The sequence below is a fragment of the Pelodiscus sinensis genome, chromosome 5, assembly GCF_052426305.1.
Source record: "Pelodiscus sinensis isolate ZL-2025 chromosome 5, ASM5242630v1, whole genome shotgun sequence".
NCBI lineage: Eukaryota > Metazoa > Chordata > Testudines > Trionychidae > Pelodiscus > Pelodiscus sinensis.
Window position 1 is genome coordinate 68,052,422 of NC_143056.1, and position 20,223 is coordinate 68,072,644.

The following is a 20,223-nucleotide window of genomic DNA, read 5'->3' on the forward strand; positions in this document are numbered from 1 at the left end:
TTTATAATAAATCCAGCTAAATAGAGCATTACTGACTGGTATCTTCTTAGCAATTTACTTCTTTTCCTTATAGGCTATATGTGCCTGAGACACCCCAAATCAAAGTCAAAATAGAAAGACTACACTTGAATACATTTCACAAGAACAAGTAAAAACTGCTACTGTTCTTATGGCAAAATTCTCACTGGTAGAAACAATAGATTATCATGGAGGTGTGACACATGAATATTAATCCAGCTTCCTCAGTGTTATGGACACATTTTGATTTTCAGCATCCGTATGGGTTATGAACCTGTTAGTAATGAACTATAATGACTGGAAAAAAACACAGAGGGCATTACTGCCCTGTGGAGACCATTTTTAGCCCAAAGGATAACAGGTTTGTATGTAAACTAAAAGCTCCAGTCTACATGTGATTTATTAGACACTTAGGCTGGCATTTTTAAAAGCAATTAAGTGTTCTTGAAACACAAGTCCCATTGAATGTCATTTTGGATCTTTTGAAAAACATACCTATATGTTTTGTAACCTACATCAGGTTTTGTATAACCATCACCCCTTGTTATATCAAATATAACATTGACTTCAACAGCCATTGAATCAAGATCTCCATGTGCAATGTAAGTAATTGTGCAAAAAACAGGACTGCATAGCACTTTAAAGACTAACAAGATGGTTTAACAGGAATCTTCCACTATTTGATCTGAGGAAGTGGGTCTGGCCCACGAAAGCTCATCACCTGTTAAACCATCTTGTTAGTCTTTAAAGTGCTACGCAGTCCTGTTTTTTGTTTCAGCTGCACCAGACTAACACGGCTACATTTCTACAGTTATTGTGCAGTGAGACTTTTTAGACCTTGAAGTTTCCATTCCTACATGTCATTTAATATAGTGACATCCAGTTTCGCTTACGATTTCTTCTCTTTAATTTGATAGTATAGACCTGCTAGAACTGTCTGTCCACAGCCAAGTCTCTTTCAGGCCCTTCCCTCAATCAATTCAATTAAAAAAAAAGAATAATAAAAACACAGAAAAGCTATTTCCCTGACCAACAGAGGCTGCACAGGCCCAGTGACCTTTAATTCTCCACCACTCTTTCTGCTCCCTGGCCAGTTGCAGAAACCATCTTCCCTTCCCCAACTGAGCCACTTCCTGGCTTTTCAGATTGCTGGGTCTGATAACTCAACAGTGCTGGGTAGCCCCAGAATCCCTATCCCTATAAAGGGACAGACCATCTTCTTACAGATACGTAATGAGAATTGAAGTTTTAAATCCATTGGTGCTATTTCCAGAGGAATGAGGTTGCTGGTAAAGGTTGTCTCGCCAGCTGTCTTAATTATTAATGGTTTCAGTATTACCTCCACAATGGCTTTGATCAAGGTGGGGGGGGGGGGGTCTGAATTAGTGTTAAGGTATCCAGGCATCCAGTCTACTGTGAGCTAGCTATGCATTTACAAAATGTACAAAACATATAAAATACTAGATGTTACCCATACAATTCAGGGATTGGTACTCTACACATGCACAAACACACCCTTGAGCAGCATGTTCAATCTTTTATGTCCAAACATTTTATTTAAAAAAAAAGATCAAGGAGGTGCAGTTAGTATTTTAGGGCAGATTCTGAGACACCACAAGAAATGGAAACCATCTACCAGATCCCAGCTGGAGGAATTTGTTAGCATGGGGCAGAAGGTATAGAGTTGGCAGAGGCAGTTCCTGCACCAGCTCCCCTATAACCTCTCATGTAGTGGGCGTGTAGGAACCAGGTCAGGAAGAAGCAGTGCACTTTGTTTCAGCCATCCCCAGCTGGTGGGTGGTCCATAAGGATTTGTCCCTGAGTGATTCAGATAAGGCCCAGAACCAGGAAGTCATACCTGATTGCTGGTTTTAAGTTTCTCCTCCTTTTCCCCTTTCCTGGACTGTTCTGTGGGGCCGTGCAGAAGAGGGGAACCATCCTTTCCTTCATGCTTCCCCAGGCTCGGGAAGAGGCAGTCAGTTTATTAATTGTATTATTGTGGCACCTAGGAGCCCTAGTAATGGACCATGATCCATTGTGCTCAGGGATAGAAATAAACTAGTAGTTACCCACAAACAGCTTCAAATCTAAATACATGACAAGCAACAACAGATGGATACGGGTGGCCACAGAGCACAAGGAAATAGCAAGACAGCATTTGGTCAGCACAATCAGATGTGGTTTCAGCACAGCAGCAGCCTACTCACTGTCAAGATTTCTGACTGCATCATGGCAAAGGACTGTTTCCTTTCCTTCCCTCCCTGCAGCTCCCATAGCCCAGCAGGGAGGTAGGTAATGGAGCAAGCAGCAATACTCTCTTCTCCCTGGTGTGATGCCCTCATCAGGGAACTGCTGAACAGCCAGAAAAGGACAGCAACTACTTAAAGTGCTCCCAAGCTTATACCCAAGCTACTTCTGAGCCTGCAGGGGAAGCAGCAGGAATCAACTGGAAAAGCGGTGCCTCCTCTCCATAGTGACAGGGTTGATTCTAACACATCAGTTTAAAATTGCAGAGTGTGATTCAGATAGGAACGGTAACTTCACAATCATATACAAAAGTTTTTATTCAACAAAGCTGTCCTCAAGAGCCATAGGTTTTGCACCACTGCCTTAGATGAATTAAGCACTGTAGGAGAGTGTAATGATCCACAAATGCTATGGTCTGAGCCATCGTGCTATCTGCTCTGGACTTTAATATTAGAACTGACTAAAACCAGAATTTCCATTCCCCAGAAATTCCAGTGCTTTAATGAGTTTTTATCCCCCCAAAAAGGCAAAATATTTTAGCTTTCCATAAAATTAGAAGTTCCGTTTGGAAAAGGTGAGGCATTTCATTGTTACATTTTTAAACTAAAGGAAATTGTGACAAATATAATCAACAAAGCCATACATTTGAGACAGTTGTAACTTTATAAAAATGTTATTGCAGCATTCCAATAGTCTAATGTATGTTCCAAAGAGAAAGTCCAGGATACACTTAAAACCTTCTCATCAACTGACAACATTCCAGCAAACTACATTGTGGAGCAAAATGCAGGACAATGTAGCACTTTAAAGACTAACAAGATGGTTTATTAGATGATGAGCTTTCGTGGGCCAGACCCACTTCCTCAGATCAAATAGTGGAAGAAAGTAGTCACAACCATATATACCAAAGGATACAATTAAAAAAAATGAACAAATATGAAAAGGACAAATCACATTGCAGAACAGAAGAGGGATGCGGGGGGGTGGGAAGGGGGAGGAAGGAAGGTAAGTGTCTGTGAATTGCTGATATTAAAGGTAGGGAGAGTGGGATGTTTGTGAGTTAATGGTATTACAGGTGATAATTGGGGAAACTGTCTTGGTAATGGGTGAGAAAGTTCAAAGTCTTGTTAAGTCCTTGTTGGCAAGTGTGGAATTTTAACATGAATGACAGTTCAGAGGATTCCCTTTCAAGTGCAGATGTAAAAGGTCTTTGTAGCAGAATGCAGGTGGCTAAGTCATTTAGAGAGTGTCCTTTCTGGTTAAAGTGGCAAGAAACTGTTTTCTCTTTGTGATCTTGTCTGATATCTGTTTTGTGGGCATTAATCCTTTGGCGAAGTGTCTGAGATGTTTGTCCAATGTACATAGCAGACAGACACTTTCGGCACATGATAGCATAGATTATATTTCTGGATACATTGTGGAGAGGATCACTCAAATACCAAGAGAACTTGCTATAAAACAGGACAAAAAAAAACCAGTTACATATTACACATCCCTATTTGTCAGCTACCATCCCACACTAGAACCCATACTGGGTATTCTCAAACAATTTTACAACCCATACTCAATGGAGAATATACAACCCGAAAGAAATCTTTCCCGAACCCCCTTTTCTGGCCTTCAAACAATCCCACAACCTCATAAAGCTCATCATAAGAGCATAAGAACAGCCATACTGGGACAGACCAAAGGTCTATCTAGCCCAGTATCCTGTCTGCCGACAGTGACCAATGCCAGATGCCCCAGAGGGAGTGAACAGAACACAGAATCATCAGATTATCCTTCTTCTGTAATCCATTTTCAGCCTCTGACAAACAGAAACTAGGGACACCATTCCTATGCATCCTAGCTTATAGCCATTGATGGACCTAACTAACCTCATTTATTTGGTTATTTTTTTGAACCCTGTTAAAGTGCTGGTCTTCACAACATCCTCAAGCAAGGAGTTCCAAAGGTTGACTGTGTGCTGAGTGAGGAAAAATTTATTTTCATACATTTTAAACCTTCTACCTTCTACCTATTAATTTCATTTGGTGACCCCTTGTTCTTATGTTTTGGGAACAAGTACATAACTTTTCCTTGTTAACTTTTTTCACACCGGTCTTGGTTTTATAGAGCTCTATCATATCCCCCCTTAGTCTCCTCTTCTCTAAAATAAGAAGTCCCAGTCTTTTTAATCTCTCTTCAGATGGGACCCATTCCAAACCCCTAATCATTTTTGTTGCCCTTTTCTGAACCTTTTCCACTGCCAATATGTCTTTTTTGAGATAAGACGACCACATCTGTATGCAGTTTTCAAGATGTGAGTGTACAATAGTTTTATACAGAGGCAATAAGATATTCTGTCTTATTCTCTATCTCTTTATTAATGATTCAATATTGTTTGCTTTTGACTGCTTCTGCATACTGAGTGGATGTTTTCAGAGAACTCTCCACAATGGCTCTCGAGTAGTTATAACTAAATTAGTCCCCACCATTTTGAATGTATAGCTGGGATTATTTTTTCCAATGTGCATTACTTTACATTTACCAACATTAAATTTCATTTGCCATTTTGTTGCCCAATCAGTTTTGCAAGATCTTTTTGAAGCTCTTCAAAGTCTGCTTTGGTCTTAACTACCTTGAGCAATTTAGTAGCATCTGCAAATTTTGACACCACACTGTTTACCCCTTTCTCCAGATCATTTATAAATAGGTTGAATAGGATTGGCCCCAATGTGGGCCCTTGGGGGACACCACTAGTTACCGCTCTCCATTCTGAAAACTCACCCATTTATTCCTACCCTTTGTTGCCTGTCTTCTAACTAGTTATCAATCCATGAAAGGACCTTCCCTCTTATCCCATGACAACTAACTTTACTCAAGAGTCTTTGGTGAAGGACCTTGTCAAAGGCTTTCTGGAAATCTAAGTACACTATAGCTACTGCATTCCCCTTATCCACATGATTGTTGACCCCCCTCAAAGAACTCCAGTAGATTTGTAAGGCATGATTTCCCTTTACAGAAACCATGTGACTTTTCACTAACAAATTATGTTAATCTACAATACTGATGTAAGACTTACAGGACTGTAATTGTCAGGATCACCTCTAGAGTCCTTTTTAAATATTGGCATCACATTGTCTATCATCCAGTAATTAGGTACAGAAGCTGATTTAAAAGATAGGTTACAAACCACGGTTAATAGTTCCACAATTTCACATTTGAGTTCTTTCAGAACTCTTGCATGAATGACTTGTTACTGTCAAGTTTATCAATTTGTTCCAAAACCTCCTCTAGTGACACCTCAATCTGAGACAATTCTTCAGATTTGTCACATAAAAAGAATGACTCAGGTTTGGCAATCTCCCTAATATCCTCAGCCATGAAGACCAATGGAAAGAATTAATTTAGCTTCTCCCCAATGACCTTATCCTCTTTGAGTGCTCCTTTGGCATCTCGATTGTCCATCGGCCCCACTGGTTGTTTAGCAGCGTTCCTGCTTCTGATGTACTTAAACATTTTGCTATTACTTTTTGAAGTTTTATATTTTTACACTTAATTTGACAGAGTTTATACTCCTTTCTATTTTCCTCACCAGGATTTAACTTCCACTTTTTTAAACAGTGCCTTTTTATCTCTCTCTGCTTCTTTTACTTGGTTGTTAAGCTACATTGGCACTTTTTTGATTCTCTTAATTTGGGACACACATTTAAGATAGACTCCTATTATGGTATATCTTTGAAAATTTCTATGCAGCTTGCAGGGATTTTACTTTTATCACTGTACCTTTTAATTTCTGTTTAACTAACCTCCTCATTTTCACGTAGTCTCCCTTTCTGAAATTAAAGCTACAGTATTGAGCTGCTGAGGTGTTTTTCCCACCACAGGGATGTTAAATTTTATTACATTATGGTCACTATTTCCAAGCGCTCCAGCTATATTTACCTCTTGGACCAGATCCTGTGCTCCACTTAGGACTAAATCAAGAGTTGCCTCTCTCCTTATAGGTTCCAGAACCAGTTGCTCCAAGAATCAGTCATTTCAGGTATCAAGGAATTTTATCTCTGGGTTGGATATTAGGAAAAATGATTTCACTAGAAGGGTGGTGAAGTACTGGAATGGGTTACATAGGGAAGTGGTAGAATTTCCATCCCTAGAGGTTTTTAAGTTCTGCTTGACAAAGTCCTAGCTGGGATGATTTAGTTGGGATTGGTTCTGCTTTGGGCAGGGTGCTGGACTGAATGATTTCCTGAGGTCTCTTCTAGGTCTATGATTCTGGCCCACAAAAAAAAAAAGTTGGCCCAATTAGAGAAATTACCCCTCCCATATTGTCTTTCATCTGCCTCTGAGCCAGACGTCAGAAGCATGAAAACTTTGGAAACTAGGATTTTGAGATGGGGGAAATAATCTATGTTATAGAATATTCAAAGTCTTGTGTGTCAATACACACTACATTTATCTGTGTGTTCTTAGCTCACTGGATAGATCCCCTGTGGAATCTGGAATCCCCAGGGAAAGATCAATAAAAACCCCAAAGCCCATTATACAAATATCCTGTCTTTGAATGTTTATGCCCTGAAGAAAAAGAAATGATTGTTTCAGGAGGCCTGGGCAACAACAGACACAAACTGTATAAAATTGTGAGCTTGAACTGACAGAAGGCCTTCATTTTGCTCCAACAAACTGACATGAATTTTAACCACAGGGACAAATCCACAGGGAGGAGGAAGAGAGCTGGGAAGAAGCAGAGTAGAGGCTGGCTGTGTTCTCCCCAGCAGGAGATTGGAGGGACGTGGGTGAGCCAAGAGGACTCTGACCCCGACCCAGAGCGTTCGGCCCCATCGAGAGCAGAGCAGAAATGCCGGAACCCCAGAGGAGAGCCCCTCCCAGACATTGAGTGACGGGGACAAATGAAACTCTGAGGCATAGACATTGAGAGAGGGGAGGCCATAGAGGGCTAAGAAGCATAAGAGACAGAGCAGGGGATACGGTGTGGGGTGTACCCTGGAGGCAGTCCTTAGACTCTGTTACATGCTCTCATTTACATATTCTTTTCCAATCCTTTTTTGCGGAAGAGGTTTGGGGGCAAAAAAGCACTATGCAGAAACCTCTTCCGCAAAAAGGATTGGAAGAGAATATGCATGTGAGAGCGCGAGAAATGCTAATCAGCACTCCATTTGCATTTCCTTTCTGGAAAAAGTTCGTAGTATAGCCATAGACTGTATGGAAGATGGGTGAGGTGACATGTAGTAGATGACGTAAGTTTACAGACTTTACAGAGAAACTGCATCGTAAAACAATAATGCTTTTGTCCAACAAATGAACTTTGCTTTGTGAAGGTTTCCTGGTCTCTGGTAAACTATTTTAATCCCTGGGGGAAAGGAAACTGCAAGATCTGAGTTCAGGTCAGACCTTCTTGGATAAACACAATGAAGTGCAGAGGGACTGCAAGCCTAAATGCCCCAGGGTTCGGAGAGAGAGGGACACAGGTCACAATCCATAGAGAGGTGATTGCTAGAAGCCAGAAACAGAAGGGCAGTATCCCTTGAACAGACCACAGATAAATCAGAGGTGCAGTTACCCTGAAACTGTGACAAACATTTAGAGATTTCCCCCCAAAAAATTTTGGTTTTGAGTCAGAATTAATCTCTGTGCCCACCTGAGCTGCCATGGTGTTGTAGTTCAAAGTCCATTCTCCCCTCAGATACATCTACATGTACATATAAAACCCGTGGCTGCTCCAGCTCAGCTGAGTTGGGGGCACAGAATTGCTCAGAATTGCTGTGCAGAAGATTGGGCTTAGGTTGGTGTCTGCCTGTCCCCATCTTATCGAAGGGCCTGGCAAGTCTTTTGGCTCCCCTGCCTCCCTGAAGCCTAACTCATATTTTCCTGTAGCAAAGACCTCCATCAGATTTCTTGTACACTGGCAAAATCCAGCTGTACTATCTGTAAACACACGCAAATATAATTTGCCGACCATTGCCTCTCCTTCCAAGCATTGGGATCCCACCATTTTTGGCTGATCCAGAGCAGCAGACATTGCATCTAAGTGGAGAAATGTGGTTTTCACTACCTTTCCACACTTCCTTCCCCTAACCCTACAGACTGCCAACGACCATACCACACCAACATACATTGGAGCAGTTTGGGGGCTGTTCTAAATTACTCTGTCAAATAACAGCTCCCAAGGATCTACTCCAGGATCATCTTTACTCTCCAACCCTGCTCTCTCCTACCCATGAAAAGCCCTGAGCCAAACTTAACATGGCTAGCTATATCAGTTGAGAAATTCCTTCATGAGCAGAGGCCAAAGAGGGTCTTTTTGTTATTACTGATGTGGTTCAAAATATATTTCTTCCTCCACCAATAATCCTCATTATCCCAATTTTATGGATTGGGAAACTTAGCCAAAGAGGTTAAGAGACTTTTCAAAGACCTCTCAAAGTCAAAGTTGAATTGAGAATGGCCCTCATGTCTCCCAACTTCATTTTAAAGACATTAGAGCACAGATGTGGTTCCTTTATTTGATCACAAATCGAGATTTTTGGTTTTTTAGTTTTTGCTTTTTAAAAAATGCATTCATTTTAAACTGACAGAGCACACTTTTCTGATATCTAATTAAAGGTCTCCCTGCAGTGTTACTCAGCTGTGCTTCATATTATCCAGACATCACAATCTTCATCCTGAACCTTAAATGACCATATTTTCATATTTCTTAGACAGGTCTTTAGTATCTTCCTACTCTGAGGAAAAAAAAGAGAAAAAAAAAGACTGATATAGTGGTGAAAGGTTTTGCTGAGGGCATATTCCCAAAATGTACACAACATCAGAGGAATGACAGAAAGTAAAAGATACTTTATTCAGTGTTCCCTTATATGAAATCGGGATTGTTTTACACAGCATTTTGTCTGTTACAGTTCAGCAAGAAAAGAAAGGAAAAGAAAAAAAAAGAAGTCTCATTTAATTTAAAGTAATAGAACACTGAGTTTTTGGAGGGTATAGTAGTGGCAAAGTAAATTCAGCCAAAGCACTGCTGAACAGCTCCTAGAAGAGCAGCAAAATTATGTTTTCTTTGCTTCATTTGATGCAATTAGTTGAAAACTGCTTTGATTTATTAATTTTCTTTTTCCATTGACGTAAAAAAGGAAGAAAGAAAGAAAACAAAGGGAGATAAAGTGTGCTCAGAGCTGCTATTCAAGGCAAAAAGCATGGCAGTGCTAGGTTCTTACTAATGCCTGTTCCATTTGTGCTGTTTACACATGCATATACTGTACAAGTTAAATAAAAGCTAAAAAGACCACCAGCTGTTGATTGGAGCTCTGCCCTTACTTACATGTTAATGACCAGGCTCAATTCAATTCCCGGGTCTCCTTTCTGTCTCCCTTCACCAGAGGTGGCTAGGAGTGCTACGCTAGCATTATATTTAAGGCACCTATTTGAAGTGCCTCATGGCTACAGTGACCCTTCCAGCTGGCATAGTAGCAGTATTGATACACTGTAAGGGCATATGTGACAGGGTCTGCCCACCCCACACTGCACAGGAGGGGAGCAAGCACGCCTATTGGGTTGCATACGCCCCTCCTCCGCAGGCCTGCTGGGCATGCTCCCAGGGAAGCCTAGGTATAAAAGCCCGCAAAGCAGCTCGGTATGGGCTGACCTCCGGAGAGGAAGGAGCTCAGTCTGGGGAATAGTTATTGTGAAATAGCAGCACCGGAGCATCTACACTAATGCTATTCAAAATAACTATTTCGAACTAAGCGTTATTCCCCAAGAAAAGCAGGAGTAGAGATTTCAAAAGACCATGTTTGGTAGTGTGGACACTCCACATATAAATTCAACCTAAGGGGAGTTATTTCAAAATAACACCCTAATGTAGACCAGGGCTAAAAGTAGTGTCTGTCCAGTCTTTCACAACAGAAAAGGGCATCCCCAGCACTCCAGAGTTACATGGTACCTAGATGGGGAAGAAAGATTTTTTTCCGAAGTGAAATATAACCTTACAAATAATGTTATATTTTGTGTTAAAAAACAAAAAAGTTTTGTAAAGTATCACATTTTTCTTCAATTTTTTTGTTTCAGCATGATTAATATATCCTGCATTAATACCATAAACACAGTTTAAGCAAACAGAAATCTGTTCTTTACATGGTAAGAAAGGTTCAGTTCATCCATTGCTTATGTAAACCAAGCCTATAATATAGTCATGAATGTTTAAGAAATGACAGATTATCCCTTCCATTAATAATCAGACCTGACTCTGAAGACTGTGGTATTATCACAGAAAGATAAAAAGTCACTTTGAAATGAGAAAAACAAATATTTTTCTCTAATCAGAGTATTTCTCTGTTTTACTTGATTTTGGATCATACCACCACAAGGTATAAGCATCTGGACTGCATATTTATATCTAGGTAGATGAACTCTATAAATGTAACCTCTCTATATGGATGTAAAAATAATTAGTCAATATTTCAGTCATGGGTTTCAATGAATGGTCCAAAAAAAATGGGTGGAAGTGAATAAAAATAAAGTCATCTGAGAAATTATTAATAATGAAATTACTGTATATTTTCCCTTTTCCCCACATGCTCCCTGGGCTGTATGACTGTAGCCTTGTAAATAATATTAATAGAATGAATCATCTTTAATTTATCAAATGTAACAATCAGCTTAGATCTGATCTATGCTTACTTCATTAAAAATTGACTAAGTTTTGTGAGAGATACATAAACATGCAAATAACTTTAGTTCTTTGTTTTATACAACTTTAGAACTAAGCCCCAAATTTTTCAGTTTAAGAAGTCTTAGGGAAAATATGTTGGCAAAATAGTATACTTCTATTTTATATGCTTTTATAAACAAGGTTTTCACACCTACCAACTGCAACTATAGTTGTTTTAAAAAAATCATCATCTTTGGCCTCAGTAGAATAGAAAAAAGTTTCATTTATAGGTGCTTTAGGTATATAACAGAAAACACCGGAAAACACATCACACAATGTGTGCATAAAGACCATATGTTGTTACTTGTTTCTATAGAGAGTTGGAGAGGCAATAGGAAAGGTAACAATATTTTCACAAAAAAATAAAAATATTTTAAATGAAAACCAGTGAGAGTATGGAGAAAAAAAATCTCTCTAAGAACTCAAGATATAGTATAACTGGGGACAAGATAGTCCAGGGAATGGATAATGGACTATGTGACTGTCACCACTAGTTCACTGGTTCAAAGCCAGCCAACGCCAACGTGGGTAATGACTGTAAATTGTAACTACCTCAAGACTTCAGTGTTAGTTCACACTGTGAGCAAGATAACAGAATGAAAGCCATTTAACTAACTGGTCAGACCAAAAAAAAAAAAAAAAAGACCTACACACACCCCTCTAGGATGCAAAGCAGTGCAGTATTGGAAATGTAAAACATACTTCTAGATTTTTATTTTTCAACTTTTGTGGCTATTGTCTGAAAAGTGACCATGTAAAAATAGGATCTTCTTAATCAATAAATCTGTTCTCCAGATGAATTCAAGACCCATTTGTTTTATCTGGTCTATGAAGAGAGGTAAGTGGACTGAAGTACAAACCAACCCATTGATATTTGATTATATAGTACTGCTGGTAGCAAGGAGGAGTTGGTTGTATTGTGCTTTCTTTGTGCAAAAAATAATTGGAAGGATTTTCAGAGTTTGTGTATTCATCCATTTATTCTAGATCTAGATATTATAACTACTTTATTAATTATTATTTGAATTTCTGTAGCACCTAGTCCGGACCCCCACTGCACTAGATATTCTATAAACACAGAACAAAGAAACTTCAGTGGCTAAAATTATTTTTTGCTATTCTTTTCTTCTCCTAGTCCTAACATAGCTACAGGCTGATAAAATGGATTCTCTTCTGGCTGATGTATAATTAACATAATCATAGAACACTAGAACTGGAAGGGATCTCGAGAGATCATCAAGTCCAGTGCCCTGCCCTCATGGCAGGACCAAGCATGGTCTGTATCATCCCTGATAGATGTTGGTCTAACCTGCTCTTAAGTATCTCCGGAGATGTAGATTCCACAACCTCCCTAGGCAATTTATTCCAGTGTTTAACCACTCTGACAATTAGGAAGTTTCTCCTAATGTCCAACCTAAACCTCCTTTGCTGCAGCTTAAGCCCATTGCTTCTTGTCCTATCCTCAGAAGCCAAGAACAACAATTCCCACCCCCCATCCCTGTGACACCCTTTTAGATACCTGAAAACCGCTATCATGTCCCCACTCAGTCTTCTCTTTTCCAAACTAAACAAGCCCAATTCCTTCAGCCTTCCCTCATAGCTCATGTTTTCTAGACCTTTAATCATTTTTTTTGTTCTTATCTGGACCTTCTCCAATTTCTCCACATCGTTCTTTAAATATGGTGCCCAGAACTGAGGCCTAATCAGCACAGAGTAGAGCAGAAGAAGGACTTCTCATGTCTTGCTCACAACACTCCTGTTTATGCATCCCAGAATCAGGTTTGCTTTTTTTGCAAGTGTCACATTGTTGACTCATATTTAGCTTGTGGTCCACTATGACCCCTAGATCCCTTTCTGCCATACTTCTTCCTATACAGTCACTTCACATTCTATATGTGTGAAACTGATTGTTTTTTCCCTAAGTGGAGTACTTTGCATTTCTCCTTATTAAACTTTATCCTATTTACCTCAGACCATTTTTTAGTTTATCCATATCATTTTGAATTATGACCCTATCCTCCAAAGCAGTTGCAACCCCTCCCAACTTGGTACCATCTTCAAACTTAATAAGCGTACTCTCTATGCTATCATATAAATCATTGATAAAGATATTGAACAGAACCAGTCCCAAAACAGACCCCTGAGGAACCCTACTTGTTATGCCCTTCCACCATGAACGAAACCCATTAATAACCATTCTCAGAGAGTAGTTAGTTATCCAGCCAGTTATGCACCCACCTTAAGTTGTATTTTCCTAGTTTATTAAGAAGGTCATACAATACCATATTAAATTCCTTACTAAAGTCTAGGTATACCACGTCCACTGCTTCTCCCTTATCCACAAGACTTGTTATCCTATCAAAGAAAGCTATGAGATTAGTTTGACATGATTTGTTCTTTACAAATCCATGGTGGCTGTTACCTAGCACTTTATTTTCTTCTAGATGTTAGCAGATGAATTCCTTAGTTACCCTGCTTCATTGTGCTTCCTGGCACAGAAGTTAAACGGACTGGTCTGTAGTTTCCTGGGTTGTCCTTATTTCCCTTTTTATAGATGGGCACTATGTTTGCCCTTTTCCAGTCTTATGGAATCTCTCATGATTTCCATGATTTTTCAAAGATGATAGCTAAAGGCGCAGATACCTCCTCTATCAGTTCCTTGAGTATTCTAGGATGCATTTCATCAGGCCCTGGTGATTTTTTGACAGAGCCTGTATTCCTCAAAAAACAAGGAGTACAGGATCTGTCAAAAAAATCAGCCCGCTGTCAGAAGAACCGTGTCTAAACCGCAGTTTCAGTTTCAAAATGGCGCTTGTTCGAAACAGCACCAGAACGTGATTATGCAAATGACGTGCGGGATATTTAAATCCCCGCTTCTTTTGCACTTTTGAGATGTTTTATTTACATCCCTCTGCTGACAGGGGGGGGTGTAGTGTAGACCTAGCCCAAGTGTGCACATTTTAAATATAGAAGGCAACACCTCCCCCCTTTTTCCCCACCTATCCTTCCTGAGTAAGCTGTACCCTTCTATACCAATATTCCTGAGTAAGCTGTACCTTTCTGTACCAACAGAGTGGGGCAAAAAGAAGGAAACATAATTATTAAGTCCTGATCTACACTAGACTTTATTTTGAAATAACCCCCCTTAGGTAGAATTTACATTATAAGCGGAGCATCCACACTAACACTCCCACTATTTTGAAATAAGGGGGCGCTTATTTCAAAATCAGTACTCCTGCTTAACTTGGGGAATAAAGCTAATTTCAAAATAGTTATTTGAACTAATTACTCCCCAATGCTTCCTTGAGACTCTAAGTAAAGGGAGCTCATCCACATTACCAGAGCCTGCCTCGGACTAATTTCAAGGCTTCCCCGCAGTGGAGACACGTTATTTTAACTTTATAAAATCTGGAGTTAAGTCAAATTTAGCTATTTCTAAATAGTTTCCTAGGGTAGACGTCACCTAAGAATTCAGACTGCAGAATCTTTAGTGGTGATGACAGTGATAGCAATGCAGAAAAATCCTAGTTTGACTTTCAAATCCTAGGTTGAAGTACAAGGCAGGCAGTGAGAAAAAGCCTCAGGGAAACAGTATATTTGTCTTTTCAAGGAATCCATTTCAACCTTTGAGCCTCTTGATGCTATTTTAGAATTATTTTTCTGAGTAGAAGAGCATTTTAATAGCTGCTCTCAACAGCATCTCAGCACAGGTTTAACTCATTCTGGGAAGGGGCAAAATTACAATTTTAATTATGATCTGTGAGCTTCTCATTTAGAGGGACCACCACTAGTAATCAGAACATTTTGTTCTGCTTAGATTATTCAACCCACAGAGACTCTGCTTGCCTAGAAGGGTGCTAGCTTTGATGTCAGATTTTGACTTGTGGACGTACGTTCACTCAGGAGTGGATTGAGACCACTAACTTATTCACATAGGCCATTTTTCTGACATTAGCCACAAAGCAATCAAAAGTAAAAGTGAAAAATCTAGAAGCATATTTTAGATCTGACACATTGAACTGTTTTGCATTCTCTACAGTGTTTGGTCTGACCTGTTGCCTAAAGGAGCTTCATTCTGGTTCTCTCACACACCCTGAGCCAACAATATTTGACATTTTGGTTTTGGTACGACTATAGAACAGAGTTTCTCAAAGTAGTCTGCAAAATCACTTTGAGAAACCTGCTAACTGGTCATTCCAGTGTGTTTACTTACTGGCTCCATGGCCACAGAGAATCTGGGAATGATTTCCCTGCCTCTGATAAAATTTGCCCCAAATCTGGATACTGAAATCTTTTGGTTCTCAGTTACCCCTCAGATATATTTCCACAATGTGTTATCTCCTTCAGTAGTCACATATTTATGAGCTTTCCTGGAGAAATCTACCTCAGCATTTATTTCTGTTCCCCCTCCCCCACCCCGTGAGCTATACCCCAATATGAAATCTCAGGTGTGGTAGCTGTTTCCTGCATGTTCGCTTTCCCATCCAAACACGTGGTTCCTGCATTTATATCCTTTCTTTAAAAAACCCATCCACCCGCCCCAATCATTTTTCTAGGATGAAAAAGCACAGTCTTCTGGTCTAAGCTGGTCGCTGACAACCAGAAACTCTCAGGGACCTCAGACTACATCGGAGAAGGATTTCCAGTGGTCTTCAACAAGCCACTTTGTCTCGTTTGCCCATCAGTAACAATAGCGATAATAGTATCGATCCATCTCACAGAGGTATTTAAAGGAATGTTAGAACTTGTCTACACTACCACATTTTGTCAGCAAGACTGCAGAAAGAGGGCCTAACCTAGAGGATGAAATTATTAATAAATAGGTGAGCTAGACAAAGAGCTCTCAGCAGAGTCATCTGGTAGGGCAGGGAGCCAAGAATTGTTCTTCACTCCTGAAGTACATAGCCAGGCTCAGCAATCTCTCTCCAGGGTGCAGGAAGCAGGAGAGGAGACACAGGGTAAGTGGCTGTGGCTTGTGGAGTATATAACTAGGTGCGGAGTATAGAAAAGTGGAAGGCTGGCTGTGTATGTGAGAGCTAGACATTTCCCTGTGTAGCTAATCAATATGGCCAAACAGGGTGTTGATGGACACTGAGATCTCAATGGAATCCTCCAGAGAGGTCTCCAGGAAAGTTTCAATCCTCTGCCACAGGTTCCAGGTCATGCGGATTTGTTCCTTCCTCCATTGCAGGACACTGTCCCATGCCATTCTGCAATCACTTGTGCAGAGACCAAAGCAACACATAGGTGAGCTGCATATAGAGCAGGGCAAAAGCTGCAAGCATGCAGTAGTAGTACCCTGGTTCGCCTGCTTTACCTTAAACAGTGAGATCGGAGGAGAGGAAGGTGACAGACTTGCTGGGACCCTGGGCAAGGTGGGGAGGGTGGTTGGCTCCACGCTCCCAGAAGGAGCAGGGCCTTGGGAGGAAGGGGCAAGGCTGGGGGCAGCATGCCCTTGGTGCCACCTGGAGCATGCTGCTTGGTGGACCGGAATCAATTTAAGAAGGCCTAGGGCTCCAGCTATGACCCCTGGGCTCTTTGAATCACCGGGCCTTAAGGCAACTGCCCCTTCCCCCTCCCCTCCCCCCCATCAGTAGGCCTGAGTGAGAGGTTTGCTAGAGTGATCCCCACTTGTAGAAAAGTGGGCTAGTGTTAGAATGAGTTCCTTGCAAAGCCGCACTGCAAGCCCTGCAAAGACTGTATTTTTATTTGTTCATGAGTGCGCACACACACATACACACTCACCATGCTTTGGGTGCTTTCTGAGATGTGTGCATAGCAAGGGTCCGTGAGAAAGTGACTAGCATGTTGCAAAAGGTGCTTATCAGTGAAACATATCAATGCTGTGATTGAATTTAACAATCCCTCATGTATGCATTATCCACGTGTGCTTCTGCAGATGTGTCTCTGAAATATACCACACACATCCCTGAAACCATCTCCAGTAGGTAAGAAATAGGGCAAATTGCAGTAAAAACAACATGTTCAGTGATGTGCTATAGTGCTCCTCTACAGAGGAAAGGGATGAAAGGTGTGCTGGGAAGCCAAAAGGCAGGACAGAAGAGATAATCAAGTATTTCCTAGGGATGTAACAGACTCCTCCATTTTCCCTTCACGCCACCTCCTTTTACAAGTTTAACAAGGATAGCTGGATGTACACACAGTTGTGAGGTTTTGCCCTTTCCAAGCTCCTCCTTTACTAGCAATGTGTTTGGTGAGCATCACAGAGTTTACTCTTGAACAATAAAGTCAATGGTTTATAATGGTAATTAGTTTTTATTTTGTGTTCCACAAATTCACATAGCAATCATTTCAATTCTAAGTACAGGCTTCTTAATCATTATTTTGCTTGGATGTGTGGCCCCAAATATTTACATGGGATACACCAGAGAAGCAACTCCAAAAACAAATACATGTTACTGCCCTTCATTGTCAATATGCTTCCTCAAAGCCTTTCTGATGTCAATTGTAGCCCTCTGAGTGCCTCTGAAAGCCGTAACATCTAGCTGCTCAGACTCTACATCTGCACTCTGTCTCAGCACTCCACCCCCGAGCAAACACTTCACACAGGTTATGCAAAATGCAGCCCATGCTATAACCATAGGAATATTATTCTCTCTGAGGTCTAACCTGCCATAAAGGCACCTCCTTTAATTTGTCAAAATTACATTTGATTGCAATGCAGTACATACACAGCCTGTTAAAATGCTCCTTAGTGCTTCCCAGGTGCAACGTATGTCTATAGGGGTAAGCTGGGTCTCCCAGAATAACTATGGGCATTTTCATATCCCCACAGTCTTCTTGTGATCTGAAAACAGTCTCCACTTGCAGACTTCTGTATGGGACACTGTCCCTGAAGATACATACAGCATGCACCTTTCCAGACCACCCCACAAGTCCTGATCCACAAGCAACTTCAACACCATGAAGAAATATCTCTTCTTATTGCCTTACTCTATTGCAAGGTGGCTTGGTGCTAATATTGGAATGTGGATGCTATCTATTTCTCCACCACAGATAGGGAAGTCCAGCTCTGTGAAGTTACCCACTATTTCATGCACATTTACCATGGCCCTCTGTAACATGATGATATTTATTGCCCTGGCCATTTTCAATAATATGTCCCCAACGGTCCAGTTTCCCATTCTAAACTGATTTGCAACTAACTTGTAACAGGCTTCCAGACACCAATCAGCACATGGTTCTTTACTGAGACAGCAGATATCCTGGTACGCTTGCCCTGCATGTTTGGGACCAGCTGTGCACACAGCTCCAGAAAGGTTACTTTATGCATCCTAACATTCTGTAGCCACTGCTCTTCATCCTGCACCTGCATCACGATGCAATCCCACAAATCAGTGCTGGTTTCCCCATGCCCAAAGTCTATCCTATGCAGCTGTACTTTGAATGCCAAAAACAATGCTAAGTTGCTGCTAGCCATATCACACAGACTGTCAGGTGCCTGAGAGTCCTCATCTGTCAGTAACTTCACAATTAACTGTGCTGCCATGCATGATGCTTTGTGATATTTAACCATAGGTGTGCGCAGCACATTCCATTAGGGTGTGCACCCTAAGAATTTTTTTAAAATGTACTTTGATCCCCCCCATTAGCCACACCCCGACCCCTGTTAACCACGCCTCTGGCCCCCATTAGCCACGCCTCTGGAGGTAACCCTCTCCAGGCAAGATGGGCACATGACCAAAAGTGTTGTGAGACCTCCCTACCCCCAAGGACTTTTCCCACCATCCTCCTACCAATAGGGATTAGTTTGGCCCCCACCAATCCCCTCCCCCATGCAACTATCCTGCAATTGCATTAACCCAAAGTGTGTGACATTAATGCAGAGGTGGAGAGGCTGGGGGGGGGGGGGGGGAAAAGAGGGGAAGTGTTCACTCTAAAAGTTTCCTCCCATGAGCAGAATGAATTTTGTGTTGTGCACCAGTACTGAGTTCATGTGGCTTGTTTGGATGCGCCATTGTGGCACTCAAGTTATTAATAAATATCTACCTTTCCCCTCTGCTGCCATGTCTCCTCCCCTTCCTCCATCAACTCCCCTGGTGCCTGCTGTCCCCCAACCCCTCACCCTCCTCTGCTGTCCTGACTCCTGCCCTTCTCACTGCCCTCAGCCTTCCTGAGACCTGCCCCCTCTCCCCCAGCCCTTCTCTCCCCCGTGCCCACTCCTCCAGTAGCCCCACTCTGATCATGTGAGCTACCCCTCCTCATCCCTTCATTTAATACCCCCCTCACCTCTCTCCTCTAGTGCTGGTCCCTCCCCTGCAGGTGTCTGCCCTTTTGCTTCACCCCCAGAATCCTCTGGCACCTATACCTTCCCTGCACCCTCCTGGTGCCTCCCCCTTCCCTCACTGCCCCTGCCTCCTTTGCCCTTTTTTCCCCCTGATGCCCATCCCCTCACCACCCTCTGCCCCCATTCCCCTCATGCCCCTGTGCCCTCACACATGACTTGCTCCAACCCCATCTTCCTCATTCCTACCCCTTCTGTCAAGCCTTCTCCCAGCACTTCCCCCTCCAATCTCCAATGCCCTTACCCTCTCCTCTTCCAGCATCACCCTATCCCCGCTCCCACTGACACCTCCCCTCCTGCCCTTCTCCTCATTGTCTCCACTTCGCCCCCTCGCATTTGTCTCTCCTCTACCCTGCCCCTTTGGTGCCTTCCCCTTTCTTCCTCCTCCACCCTCCCCCACCGCAAAAGCCCCTTCCTCTCCCACCCCTTCCATACCTTCAGCTTCTGCCTTACAGCTTGCAGGGCTGGAGTCAGAGCCAGCCCAAGCTGCAGGGCCGGGGAGGGGCACCCCCGGGGCGCCACGCGGTGCTGCTGGGCCAGGCGCTACCGGGACAAGCGGGGGCGCCCCTGGGGCACCATGTGGTGCTGTAGGGCATGGCCCAGGCTGCAAAAATGGCTCGGGCCGCCCTCTGTAGTCGGGCCACAGCTGCTTTTGGAGCTGGGCCACTGAGTTTTAAAGTTCCTGGTGTTTTCCCTCTCACTTGTTGCGCAGCATTTGAGGACATCCCACATGCGCTCTCTCTGCCCCACAGTGCCCAGTAGATGGCTGCAGGGAATTTAAAGTGAGGGGCTGTGGCGCTCCATCACAAATCCCCTTCTTCCTCCAGCAGCTGCTGGCTGGCCTTACACATTAGGGTGTGCCTGGGCACACCCCGCACACATGCCTATGTACTTAACAGAGCATTGGTGACAAATGTAGGATCCATCCCTTCTTACTGCAGATGCTGGA

At 42.2% G+C, this 20,223-nt stretch overlaps 1 protein-coding gene across 3 annotated transcripts in view; it reads right to left on the reverse strand.

Moving 5' to 3' along the window:
* The window catches only part of RGS6 (regulator of G protein signaling 6), a 472,365-nt gene that overhangs the window by 441,649 nt on the left and 10,493 nt on the right, over nt 1–20,223 (reverse strand). The window lies entirely within an intron of this gene.